General features: G+C 43.0%; 1 protein-coding gene across 11 annotated transcripts in view; it reads left to right on the forward strand.

Annotated features, from left to right (window-relative positions):
- The window catches only part of Dab1 (DAB adaptor protein 1), a 1,131,348-nt gene that overhangs the window by 964,483 nt on the left and 152,113 nt on the right, over window positions 1-14,752 (forward strand). The gene's annotated exons all lie outside the window — the stretch shown is intronic.

Raw genomic sequence — 14,752 nt, forward strand, 5'->3', positions numbered from 1 at the left:
AGAGGATATCTATCATTCACTGCCCATTCCAGTGAAACAGGTTCTTTTACTGAGTCTGAAGCTAGGCTGTCAGGCAGCAAACCCCAGAAATCCTGTCTCTGCATTCTTAACCCTCAGCAAAGGGTTACAGGTATACATTAACCATATCCACATTTTTTAAAGAGTTTGAGGGATTTGAACTCAGGTCCTCATCCTTGCTTACCAACCACTGTTACCCTGTGGGCCATCTTCCCAGTCCCAGAGACTATTTTGTATTTATATGTCTTAACCCTCAGAAAAAGAGAGTGAGGTGGGAGTTACAATTTGTTTTCCAATTGATATGTAACACATAGTGTCATATGCAAGTTGTATATTATTATTCAGATTTTTGTTGTATGAAAATATAAGCGCGAAGTAATTCTTAGCATCCTAATGAATGGGTGTGTCACTGACACTCAGACACAGGTCAAGTCACGTCCATCACTTGTCTTCTCCTATCAGCTTCACCTTTATCACTTTGTCCTATAACAGAAGCCCTCTCATGTTGTTGCTATTGGTTTGTTTTGGTTGGTTGCGTTTTGTTGTCCTGGGAATCCTTCTCAGAGCCGCCTTCTTGCTTATCAGGAGTTCAACTGTCAAGCTGCACCCCAAGTCCCCTTGTCCTCTTAGCTCTTCCTTGTGGTTTCATCATTCAAGAAACAAATCAAATGCTTTGATTTTATTTTATCTTGTGAATCAGTGCAGGCACAGTGCACATTCTAGTGTGCTAACCTATCTATTTAAAACACATGTGTCTTTATGATCCACCCTGGTTGTCACCTATCTTTACTTTGTCATTGGCTCAGACTGTGCCGTGACCTATTTTACTTTTATCAAGTATACTCTTTTTTTCCATTTATATTTTGTGCCCGGAGACTTACAATAGGATTGTTTGGTGTATTATTTACTTTCCCATTGCTGTAATAGAACATTGTGGCAATGGCGGCTTATAAAGAATCTGTTTATTTGGATTTGCAGTTCTAGAAGGATAAGAACCTTCCATCATGGTGAACTCTTAGGGAAGGCATGGCAGCAAGTGCCCAGCATGGCAGCAAGAGCAGGAAGCTGAGAGCTCACAGCTTCAAATGCAAGCAAGGAGTAGGGAGAGCCGACCAGGAGTGCCACATGACTTCTGCTCCCAAAGCCTGTCCCTGTGAGAACCAAGTAAACAGGGACATCTCAGCAAAACACTGGAGGCAAGGAATTTCCTTCTAGCTTAATAAGATAAGCTCAGGAACTTTGAGAAGGTGGTGGAACTCTTGCCTCCCATGAAGGGAGAGGCTAATTAACATTCCTCAGACAACAGGGTGAGAACCAACCTTCAGGTGGGGACACATTCCACAGGGTGGTGTCTGAAAGTGGTTTCAGACAAGGGAAGTCCTTGCTACCTCATTCCCTGAAGACCAATCAGTTTAAAAACTCACACTGTTTTGCCAATCACATTGTGCCTAACAGCTGCTGCCCTGAAAATTGTATAAAAGCTCATTGAACAAGCTGTGCAGGGTTGCCTCCTCTCCTTAGGGTCTGAGAAAGCCCCAGTGCACTGGAACAATAAAAATCCTCTTGCTTTTTGCATCGATCAGGCTCCACGTCATGGTTCACTCGGGTTCTCTGGTCTTACACCCCAAGTTACATACTTCTCAAGCAAGGCTGTGAACCTCCCAAACAGCCCTCCCAACAGGAGACTGAGGGTTCAAATGACAGAGACTGTGGGGAACATTTCTTGTTCAAGCCACCAATCTGAGTCTAAGGGCATGTTATATTTGCCTTGAAATAGATATTTCTAGTTTCATCATTATTATATCATATCAGCTTACTGCAGTCCTACCAATGCTAGCCATGTGGACCTTGCCTTTGCTGACACTCTATACACTCAGTCCTCTTCATATCTTCCCAACTATGACCACATTCATTTTTATACTGCTCTAGTCAGGAGGATAGTCGCAGCTCCATCTTACAGATGAAGGAATGTATCCACAAGCTTTGGAAAGCAGGCCGTTAAAACACGTGCATCGAGGGGAAGTGAGAGTCACTAATCAGATAGCAGAGGAATGTGACCTTAGAGAAACACGGAATCTGTTTGCGGCACCGGAAAGTCTGATACATCATGTCTCATCCGCATGAAAACAAACCATGGTAAACAAAATGAAAATAAAAAATACAGGGAAATAAAATAAAATTCTTTTATTGACGGCGGATTCTGCCTCAACAGGGGACATAGCAGTTTTTGTGATTACTCTTCTCAAGGCTGTGTGCTTTGGAGCTCTTGACTGATTGATGCAAGGCAGATGGCAAAGACTGCTCTGGTGTTTAGTGTCCTAGGAACTTTTATTCCTGCTTTGGAGCCAGAGAGTCCGCGGCACTAAATGGACCTGGTAGACATCAGGAAGGGAAAAATGAAAACTTTTTTCACTCTTCTCCTTAGGTTTCTTAGGTGGTAGCTCAAGACAATGAAAGCAGATAAACAAAGTACGGAAGCCAACTGGAGGCTTATCCACTTGGAAGGACTTTAGGGCGTTCTTAGAATCGGGGCTTCATGGAAGGCCTTGACCAAGGAGCAAATGTTTGGAATGGTTACAAGGGAGGACTTGGGCTTTCCTAGGCAGTGACTTCCAAGATAAATCATATGGAAGAGTTACTGGAAATGAGGGCTGGCTAACAAAGTCTGCATACACATTTTACAAATGCAGCCTTAGGGGCGATGGGTGTTTCATTGTCTCCAGGGACTAACCTCCATGCCTACAGATGCATGAGGTGGGGGGTGCTACCCTGAGAAGCTTTTCTTATGCTTGTGAGAGTAAAAGCAGGGGGTACTTTATGTCTACTTGTTGATTACTTTCAGTTAAAAACAGTATGTATTCTAGAGTGGCGTAATTTAGCGTCTCTTACCCCTCACTGGACAAAGTTCACTTTACAAAGATAAACCCAGTCCTGATTGTTGTGTTTTATAAAAAGAAAGAGAAGGAAGGAATATGTTTGGTGGAAGTGTGGTATGGTGTGGGGGAAGGGGCTACCTCTGCGGGCCCAAGCTGAAGCATCCCTTCCCCCTGGGGTACCAGCCACAGAATGGTATAGAATAGAATAGAATTTATTTAGGGTATAGGGAGGGGAGTTGAGGCAGTAGAGACAGAGAAAGGAAGAGAGGAGGGGGGAAGGTAGAGGAGTAGAAGGAGTAACTGTGGGACAGAGCCCAGACAAAATGCCAATACTCATACTGTCTCTATGATCTTGTTATTTGGAGTTGTGTCCTCAGGAGTGTAAGAATGTCATCTGTTTTCTCCTGGGGAATTTTCTCAAAACCCTTTGAATATAACCAAAACCATAGACTGATTAGACATTGAACACCTACTCTCTGCTCATGCGTATATCCAGCATGAAGAAATTGTGATATTTTAAAAGCAAGATTGAGATTAGGGTAGCAGGGTGTATGTTTAACCTGCAAGAACCCTAACCATAACACTGCTTACTCTTGCAACTAAAAATGTGACCCAGGGTGCATCATGTGTCTGCACCTTCCAACAACTTAACGAAGAAAGGTGACTTGTCTCAAAGCACACAGCCAGGATGAAACAAAGCTAGCATTTGAATACAAACGCATCTCTATTGATCTTTACTGGCTATATGAAAATGCCTCTAATCAGGAGAAAGCCTCAAGTATGAACTCCAGACACTTGAGAATATGAGCCCCAAAGCTGGCTTGTCTGCACATGAAGTTTACTGGGGCTGTCAGTCTGATGTGCTTTCATGAAGTATCCATTGCCCAATGCTTAATACTCTCTCCTTTGTCCAACAGTAGCTAGAATTCTCACAGCAGGGACCAGGCAGCTGAATCATAAATGGATTTATAGAGATGTTGTCTCTGAGAAGTCTCCAGGTTTGGTTATCTTTGGGGTATTTGGCCCTATTTTATGGGAGACATGTTCCTGAAGTGGTTAATATTTTCCTCATGTCCACTAAGGAACCAAATGCTCAAGTTACTTTTTCCAGCTGTGATTTTTTTGTGTGTGGTGCTATAAATACAACTCTAGTTCAAATGGGTTGAACAAGAAAACTCACGAATAAATGCTTTGACATGACCACAATTATATGGTGTAGAATTGACCTACTTAGTGAGAACACTTCCCCTAGAGTTCCTTAGCTCATAGTATGTTAACCCAACAGAGAAATCTTCCTGCTAATAGAACTTACCAGAGAAGATTGGAGCCTGTAGTTTGTCAGGTAATCTAAAAAGAAAATAATTGAAAATGTGAATCATTAAAATTATGGCTATCTTTCAATTTTACCTTGACTGAGGACATAGATTTCAAATTATGACTATTTTGATCCTGATGCCGACTCAGCTTGTAATCGTTCTTGATGTTGGAATACAGTTTTGCTAATTAGAATGTTGGGCCTGATGGTTAACAAAATCCCTGCATATAAAACATGTCCTGTATAATTTCTGGCTTGAGCTCTTTAAAAATAATGTAAGGGTGAAAGAAGGTTCTTAGAAATGTAATAGAATTCCTGGATCTGTGTGTATTTCCACCTAATTCTTCTCAGTGTGTTGCTGTCTAATACCTCAGCAATTCGGGTCATTCTAAAATGTTAAATTGTTATTTCTTTTACATTCATTGTACTAGCTTATTACATATTTCAAAAATCATGTGATCTTATCAAAGTCAGCTGACTCAGGTTCAGAAGCAAGTGTGTAGGACTCTGGACGGCAGCCAATCTCTGTATACCGAGGGCCTGTCAGGTATGGGTGCTCAGAATGCAGCTACCCTCAGACTGAGACACAGGCCACCCCAAGCCTGTTCACTCACCTCACCACATTATTGTGAAGCTTCTAGACAATGTCAAGTCTGGAAATGGAGTGGCTCATATATAAAAGAATTGAATACTTCAGTATGACTTTTATCTCATTTCCTTTCTTCTAGGGGTTCAGGGCTAACCTGTGTGCAGTAATCATTCCGTTTGTTTGGTTTGTTCCATTTTCCTTGTATGGCTTAGAACCTACTAGTCCTTCTGCATAGGCCACCTTGTTGAATCCAAGAATGGCTCTGACTAGGTAAAGGGAAGGTAACCCTGCCATAGGCTCATGTCTGCTGCTGCTTTGGCAAGAGAATGTGGAGAAGCCAGCCGTGAGTCTGCAGAGGCCAATGGAGATGCTGGTTCTATCATCTGCTTAGGACCCTGAAGCCAAAGACTATAAATCAGAGGAGCATTTCAAGCAGGGGTTTCCCTCTGGTTGGTTCCCTCTTTCCTGGTGCCTGCTGGATCCTGTTATCCATCCAGCTTCTCTGATAACAACCAGCTTTCCTTTGCTGTCAGGCAAGAGGGCACTATAGAAAGAACAAAGAGGGATCCCAACACTGGAGGCTTTGCAGGATAGGGTCCATATCTTCTTTTGATATAAATATAGGCAAAGGCAGTTACAGATTTAGTTATGACATTCTACACTTTCAAATCACACAGCTAAGAGCCCCCAAAGCCCTAGTATGGACAGTTAGTATAATTCTTCGTGTGTGTGGGTGAATGTGTGTGTGTGACATACATGCCATGGTCTGGTATAGAGGTCAGAGGACAACTTGAGTCAGTTCTCTCTTTCTGCTTTGGATCTCAGGGGACAAACCTAAGTAATTAGACTTGGTACCCAGTGCTTTCCCCGACTAATCTATCCTGCTGACCCCAATTCTTTACCTTAAATGGGGGAAAAAATACTTGTCTAATTGCTGGTTACTGTGATGACGAGGACCTAGCCCATTTTATCTAAATCATAGCTAACATTTTCATCACATGAAGCACTGTTGTTTAGACTCTGTGCCAAGTAACCAAAGAATAGAAACAAAATCACCCTTGTGACATTCCTACAGAAAGACCCTTTCTGCTCTAGATTGTCCTGGTTTGACAAATCTGTACTAATGGCTAAGGAATACCCCCCTCCCATGTGTGTGTGTGTGTGTGTGTGTGTGTGTGTGTGTGTGTGTGCGCGCGCGCGCGCGTGCGCGTGCCTGCCTGTCTGTCTGTCTGTGCTCTCCCCCACTTTGTCTTTTAGACTCTTTTGGCCTTGGACTATGTTTGTGCTTAACAGCATCTTGATTTTATATTTGTACTCTGGGAATGGGTGACAGGGATGCAGGGATGCAGCGTCTCTGGACACTGTGACATTACCATGATAGAGAGATCTTAAAAAGAAGTGGTTCCCGGCACCACTCTCCAAAGCCTGCTGGCAGAGCAGACACCTCAGGTCTCACTGGACTCTCGGCAGTTCACTTGGCCCCGAATACCTGGCTGAACACAGAAACTGGGTGATGAGACGGACCCCGTGTAACTCTCATCATTTTTTCCAGTGTATTTGCCGAAACCCTTTGCTCTGCTTGAATACCAGCTTTTGGGTTTTTTGTTTTGTTTTGTTTTTTTTTGTTTTTGTTTTTTTTTTGTCAGTGTGGATACAATTGTCTTTTTTTTTTCTGTGATGGTTTTGAAGTTTACATCTTGATCTGACAAGATGAAACAGCTGTGTTAGGAGCTGACTTGCATGCCCTACCTCTCTCTGAACTCTGATCCTGAAGTCCTAACTCCTGTCAGCTGATAGTCCCTAAGAAAGCTCCATACATGGTTGGTAAGAGAGTCCACAGCCTGACCCGTGGATTGGAATGTTGTGATTGGACAGTTACAATGTTTCAGACTGAGAGTCAGGACTGTGTCAGGTTGTCTTTCATCCTTATTCATTGCTCTCACCTCTCAGACCTTGACTGTTATCTTGTCTGTCACACATACGCACGCGCGCGCACACACACACACACACACACACACACACACACACACAAAGCAAAGATGACAACAACAGGAACAAAAATCCCACCTTTGGGACTGTATTGGCTCAGTAGAACATGAGATTCCTCACTTGGATGCACAGCATGTTCTTGAAACCAATAGAAGAAATCGCTCCTACCTCAGGAGCGATTTTGATCTGCCTATCTCAAGTCCCCACCAACGAATTAGATAAATGCATCAATTTTCCATGGGCTCTTGTGCTGTGACTTATGCAATCTCATCTACAGTGGACCAACATTGCAGTTTCAGGGCATAGTTCCTAGACTATGGTCACTCATATTTGACTCTGGGTAAACCACCTCTTGTTCCCTTTAGAGAAAGGTGTTTGCATCAGCAAGCTCCATGTCTTGGAAAATGACCTGATTTCGGGGAAAATACCATCATTATAAATGAGCTCCCTTACGCTGAGCTCATTGGCTTTTCTCCAATACATGATGGATACATTAATAAAAGAAGAATCTGTGGACTTGACAGGTGGGGAGAAAGACATAGGAAGGTGTCCTCGGAGAGCAGGGAGATGAGTCTTCAAGGCAGGAAACATTAAGTATTGGCAGCAAACCAATCAGAGGCAGGAGAAGACAGAACCATGTCCCCCAGACTGAGAAGCCATCTAGCCCAGCCACGGTCCTTGGTCTTAGATGTCTCACCTTCAGATCAGTTAGAGGGTGAGTTTGTGTTAAGGCACTTGGTTTGTCTCATCTTGATACAGTAGCCCTAGCAAGTGAATGCACACCTATCCTTTGATTTTATGGTACTCCTCTTTTACTGTGTCCTGCTTCCTCCCAGCTTCAGTCAGGCAGCTTCAAATTGGCTGCCTCAGGAACCCTCTGCAGGACTGAAACCCATGTGTTCAGGGCTTCCTCGTTCTGATCTTGCGCTGAGCACATGGGAGTGTTCTTCATATGATATACAATATGTAGGTTTTTGGTGTTGTTGTTGTTTTAAGTCCTCTGGGTAGCGCCTGCAGGTCTCGGCACACACATCCTGCTGTGGAAGATTCTCCAGTAAAAAATTGCCTCATGAGGCTAACCTGAAAAGAAACAGTGATTGTAAACACGTCGCCATGCTTGTCATTTCGAAACAATGTTTAAAGCATCTCAGAGAGTTGGGGAAAGACGGGTTCTTTGCTTCCGGGTCTCCTGTTTCCCCTCCATCAGGGAAGATGCTTGCAGATGTGGAGAAGTCAGCAGGAGAATGGATTCCCTGAAAGCCTCCTAGGTGACTAAGTGAGCACCAAACACCCCACTTTGTCATTCATATTAACTGTGCAATTTCAGATTTTAAAATACAGTCCCTTTGGGGTTTTGTGATCAAGGCTGTGTCCTACCTAGCTCCCTGGCATTTCTTTGAAACTGGCCCTGTTTGGTACAGCTTTGCTTTTGATTGATGTGATATGGAAAATCCTCCTTCTGGTTGTACAATAGACCCAGTATTACATCTGTCAGCAGCCTTATAGTAAAGAAATTCCAGCCCTGCATCCGCTAGCTCAGAGGTTTTTAGGTCTTTTTTTTTCCCATCCACAACACAAAATACAATCTTCTCCCTTCTGCCAAGCAGTATTGAACCCTTTGCCTTGATCTGAGGTCCTAGGATCTCAGAGACTTCAAGTGTTGCAGGCTGTGGTGAGCGAGCCTGGACCCTGCAGTGCAAGCTGCCTGCAGGCTGTGATTTCCAGCAGAGAGAAGGTTTTGAAGCATCAAAAGCTTCACACCTCAGGGTGATTTCCATGCAGAGACAGAGAGGAAGAGCGACCCTACCCCTGACCCTGCCAAACTCACATCTGTACAGCCTCCCATCCAACGGAGAGTGATAGCCTTTGTTTTCCTAGACACCACAGGAATATAAAGAATGGGGAAAGACCCCCCGAAAGTCTGGAGGGGGAAGAGGACTGTAGGGCCAAGTCAGAGGGCACTAAAGCTGCACTCTGAGACTTGTGTTCTAATCCCACACCTGCCCTGCATCTAGCTGGGAAACCTTCTTAAAGCCCCTGCACCTGCCTGAACCCCTCTCTACTTATAAAAATAGGTTAATAACAAGTACTTGACCTGACAGTTCTCTCCCTGGAATTATGTGCCATTGTGAGTGAATATGCCTTGCACTATTTATCCCTCTGTCGGCCTCCTTTCTTCCCTCCATCTGTCTCCTGCCACATTTATCACATCATTACTACACGCCACGTGCTTTGCTAAGTATAATAATGTTCATTAATTACATGGCTCAGTGAGGTACTATCCTGCTTGTGGTTAAAAATCACATTACTTGGGTTCAAATAAATTCCAGCTGTCAGCATGACCTTGACCAGATCCCTTAGCCCCCAGAAGTTCAGATTTCTTACTCATAAATGGAGAGAGTAAGAATGACTACATTGGATGATCCTTGAGAGAAAGAAAAAGATGTGTGTCAAGTATTCCGCCGCACACCTGACAGCTTTAGTAAGTGCTGTTTAAAAATGTGCAAAAACAATAGCACACACTTGTGGAAAAGGGAGTTTCTCTATAACATCCAAAGAGATGCATCTACCTGAAGGTTATCAGGTTCATCTGGGACTAGAAACAGTTGCTTGATAAACGAGTTCATTTCTGCAGTCCAGCATTCCATTTCTATTTCAGTTTAAGCAAATATTGGTCTCACGGATTTTTTTCTTTTTTAAAACTATTTCTTTTTTTTCTTTTTAATGTGTTTTTAATTGAAATGGAACTGCATCACCCCTTCTTTCCTTCCTCTAAGCTAACTCCCTCATACTCTTCCCCCATCCTGAAGTCAAAGGCCTCTTTCTATTATTACTATTATTATTATTATTATTATTATTATTATGTCTATATACAAATATATAAAAATACAGCTGAGTCCATATTATAATTCCTTCTTTGTGTCTATATAGTTTCGAGGCTGACTAGTCTGCATTAGACATCCAGTAAGGAGATTCATATTATGCTAGCAGTCATTCTTGTGAAAAATTCCTGTGGGCAATAAGGAAAAAGAACATCTAGTCACATCTGGTAATGGGCAGATACAAGGGTGAGAAACCAGCAATTTGGAAAGAACTAAATTCACTGCTTAGAAGAGAACTAGCCCTATGACAAGAAAAAAAATGGGGGGAGCACAAACTATAGGGACAACAAGGTGAAAGGTTGGACCTGGTAGGTAGGTGGAGGTAAGAGGAATTGTTTCAGCCAGAGAAAACGACATAAGGCAACACATAGGTGTGTGCAGATGTGAAGAAGATGGGGCAACCAGGATTTAACTGAACTTTACTGGACTAAAGCAGAAACCAAACGTTAGGGAAACTGGAGATAAGTAAGTTGCTTTTCCAGTGAAAATGACTGCAGTGTCTCTAATGTCAAGGTATGTGTCCACAAGGTTTATCCCTTACTATCTGTTATTTAGGGGGGTAGACATATAGCAAATGTTGGATGATATATTTTAAAAATGGGTCAGAATTTGTTTTACTTGGTGTGGAAGAAAGTTAGAAACCTGTGACATTTTCTGAGATGAATAGAATACCATTATAATGCACTCTTTCAAGAGAGATCGCCCAGGTCCTTATCACTGGGTCATAACAAGGAGAAGTTATAAATAGGTAGACCAGTAGTCCGTGGAATGTTGAAGGCTAGCTATGAGGATCAGAGTTCCATAGCTGTGAGCAGATTTTGGAAACAGTGTTCATAAGTCTTTGAATCTGTGAGGAAGATGCTATAAGGAAGAAATTGATAGTCTCCCCCAAGTTTCTTCCTTGAGTGACCTCTGTCACCTGCATGGTGCTGGTCATTCTTGTAGACACTGAAGACTCAAAGGTGCAAAAGACACAGAGTTCATATAATACACTTAAGTTTCCTTCCCACAGAGTGCTGTTGCAAGTGTGTCTGTTATTAGATTACTGTGTATTCATTTAAGTCAGCTGCATAAGGCTTCACAGGGGAACTGAGCCTTGGGTAGGAAAAAGTGGTTTGGATAAAGAGGAAGTCCATCATCTTTGTCCTATGCATATCAGCTTTTGGCCATTGGAGGGGAATTCAGACTTCAACATTTAGCAGGGAAATGGAAATTAAGTGTGCAGCTCTGGAGAAGGGTGGAGGCCAAATATGGTTATTTAGCTGTTGTGTTGCAAGACTCTGTCGAGCCTTAGCTTACCATGGAGGAGCCAGAATTGATGCAAAAGCAAGAGGGATTTTATTTAATCCAGCATGCTGGGGTTGCCCTGGAGAGAGCCACATATGGAGAGAGCAACCCCACGCAGCCCATCCAGAGAGACTTTATACAGTTCCCAGGGCAACCTCCATTAGGCACAATATGACTGGCAGAACAGTGTGACTTTTAAACTGATTGATCCATAGGGAATGAGGTGGGTAGCTAACAGTGTCTATGAGCTCTCCGAGATCCTCTGGTGGTCAGTGGTCGGTCCTTCCTCCCTGTGGTCTGAGGAATGTAATGAGCCCCTCCCTTCCAGAGGGGAGGGTTGCCTATGTTCTTTATTACCTTTCCCTTCCAGGAGGGGAGGGGTCCAGTGGAATTTTCTAATGGCTGAGCTGACCTCTTCAGTGTGAGCATGTTAGACTGACAGGTGAAAAAAAGATATGGCAGAATGTCAGAGAATGTGTCCATGAAGATTCTGGAAGGAAAGGTAGACAAAGATAAGGGAGGAGGTCACAAGCAGTGTAGTCACAGAGGCACACCATGACTTCTTCAGGATGGTGGATGTGATAAGGTGTGAAGCTGAGTGAGGAGACCAGGGTGAGTTGAGTGTGCAGAAGGGACCACAGGTGAAAGTTCTTCCCAAGGATTTGTTGGGGTTTTTTTCCCCCTCTAGAGAAGCATGTCACAAATTGCAAGGTCTCCACAGTAGCTGCGTGTTGGCCATCTTGTTTCCTAGTGAGTATTGTTATTAAATATAATGCAGCCAGGGGGCACCTGCAGGGCCTATGCCAAGGTATGCCCTGAGAAATCACACCATGCAACAGATCTTGTTTAAGGGGTTTATTTGTGGGAAAGGAGGGAACTGAGGGCCTGGAGAAGGGGTAGAGGCAAACAAGTGGACATGTAGACAGACAGACAGACAGGAGCAGAACCATGAGGGTAGAAAAGTGGGGACAGAGAAGGACAGAAATGGGTAGAGGGAAATGGTTGGAACATGTAGGAACAGAGAGACATAGAGCTGGAGTACCAGGGCAGTCCTTTTAAATGACATAAGCAGTTGCTAGGTCCTTGGTAGGAACATAGTGGAATTGCCTGTAAGCTAACAAGTAGGGACTCATTTCGGTTCTACACTGTTTATGTCCTGTTCACTTTGAGGGTCCATATGGCTTGCTGATTGCTTACCTCCAGGAGAGAGGAAACTCTGATATTCCCAGCCCCCATTTTCCCTACCAGACTTGCACACTTTCTTCCTGATTCACACACCCTCCATTGTTATGCTGCAGTGCTCTGCAGTGTGCTCAGTACCGGTCCAAGCTCATCCAGTATTGTAAAGCAGTTACAACTATGCCAAGAGTTCCAGACAGGCTCATTTGCAATATTCTGACACTGGTTTTACTTTTAGCCCTGTCTGGGTGTGGTCCCTTCTCTTCCCCGAATTGTATCATTTGAACCTAGTATTAATCCTGCGTCCCATTCCAAACTCCCTCTGAGGACTCATCTTTGCTTTTGTCAAACCTCTGTAATACCGCCCAATATAATATGTCTGCTAGTTGTTCTTGAGCTGGCCTGGGCCATGACTTCTCTTGTTCTGCACATGTTTTTTTATCTTGATTTCTTGTTTCAGTTTTCAGAGGTTTATGTATTGACACTCTGACTTGATTGTAAATTCCTTGAGGTGACACAAAGGCCTTAAAATTTACTATACCTATAATTTGTAGCTGCTTCTCCTCTTTCTGTTCTTTTATCTTTTTAAAACAATTGATAGCACATGGTCCAGAAGAGAAAAATAGATTATTTGGAAACTTGAATTTGAATTTGTTCACAGCCAAATGAAATATAAGTGGCTGTAGAAAATGCTGTGTATGCATTGTGAGTTCTAGAAAATTGAAAATTAGCAATCCTGACTCACGGGAACTGGGTGGCATAAACAGGATATAATAATTAGTCACTCTAGAGCACTTCTCTGGGTCCTATTAGGCGAGTGTACAATGATGATTATTGGTTGGCCATGTCCCCAACCAAAAGGTGTCCACATTCAAAACTTGAAGCAGAGATTTGTCTCAGATATTCAGATCAGAGACATTTATCTGACAAGATTTATTCAAAGTCCTTAAAGGTTCAAAACTGCAAACCGCCCTGCTCCCAAGTATTGTAGGTAAGGGAACATTCAACCTCCCATTTATTGGTAGTCCTTGAGTTTTTCTCTGGGTGGCTGGAGAGATGGCTCAGAGGTTAAGAGTACAAACTCTTCTTCCAGAGGTCCAGAGTTCAATTCCCAGCAACCACATGGGGGCTCACAACCATCGGTAATAGGATCCGGTACCCTCTTCTGGTGTGTCTGAAGAGAGAAATAGTGGTGTACTCATATGCGGTAAATAAATAAATAAATAAATAAATCTTTTAAAAAAAGTTTTTCTCTGGAAGCCCTTCCCCTTTAATCCTCCACTAAAAATGCCATGTCCTTCTGCTTCTCATGTATCCATCCGAACTGTGGCTTTTTCACACATATGCGTTGCTTGGAGCACAGTTTGCTACTACTCTATAGGCAGAGAGCACAGTTAGAGCTTAAGAAATGAAAATACTGAGACAAGCTTGCTCGCCGAATCCTGGAGGAATTCTATCACTTCACTGGCTCTATGATCTCCTGACAAGTGCCTTGACCTCAAAAACCCCCTTTCCCTCTGCAGGGAGTGAGTCACTGTAACTCTGATGGTTGTTGAATGTTTTGATTGCATCATATAAAAAGCAATGCAGGCACTTAACTTTCCCCTGGACCTAGAACTAAGTGCTTAGGAAATGACAGTTCCAGCCCCTCACAGGAAAGATTCTAATCCCTATGTTTTGTTTGTTTGTTTGATTGTTTGTTTTTGTTTTTTTTATTATTTTGACCAAATTGAGCAGAAAGTAATTTAGTTCTTATGTCTCTTTTCCACTGATTGTTTTACTATTACTGCCATTACTGCCCGTGATCACCTTTCGCCTCCTATTCGCCCTGACAAGTTTCTCTGTACTTTGAATAATCATTAAAATCACTCTTGCAAACAAGCCCTTGTGAGCCCTTGGTGAGAGAAGGGCTTTGTGGTGAAGTCAAGGCTGCATTCTCTTTCTGATCCAGAAGACCCCTCTAGTCTTCATTTGCCAAAGGTAGAGACAGAAGTTGGCAATTGGCGGGTCTATTTTGAATTCAACGGAAGCTGAGCATCGAGAGAGACAAAGTAAAAAAACAAAACAAAACAAAAAACAAAACAAAACAAAAAACTAAGCAGTTTACAGTCTGAAATTGGGAGAGTGAGAATAGAGCAAAGATCATCTCTGCCTAAAGGCCTTTGTCCACAGCTTCTTTAGGAGATGGGCAGTGAAGATAAAGGGTGAGGAGAAAGGCTGACATCAATGGAATAACGGATCAGGGCATGGTCCAACGCATCCCTTCCTTTAGCCAAGCATTCTATAAGGGTCTCCTTGACCTTGGGTGCTGAAGGAGAAGCAGGTACCTGTATCTGAAGTCTTCCTGATGCTCCCCTTGAGCTTTGGGAATGTGTCTACTTATCAGATTTCTTTCTGCTTTTTAATGGAACTTGAGTTCCCATCCCCCTCCCCCATTAGCCTGAGGGAATTCTTAACGGGCTAATTCCATGGCCTAATTCCTATCCATTATTAATATTTTCTAAATAGCTTCAAGTAACAAAATCAACTTGAAGATAGCTAAATAATAGGGCATATCATAAGAACCCAGTGATGTCTCACAGAGCCAAAAAGGACAGGAACCCAGGAATTTGAAATC

Source organism: Mastomys coucha, unplaced genomic scaffold, assembly GCF_008632895.1.
Source record: "Mastomys coucha isolate ucsf_1 unplaced genomic scaffold, UCSF_Mcou_1 pScaffold18, whole genome shotgun sequence".
NCBI lineage: Eukaryota > Metazoa > Chordata > Mammalia > Rodentia > Muridae > Mastomys > Mastomys coucha.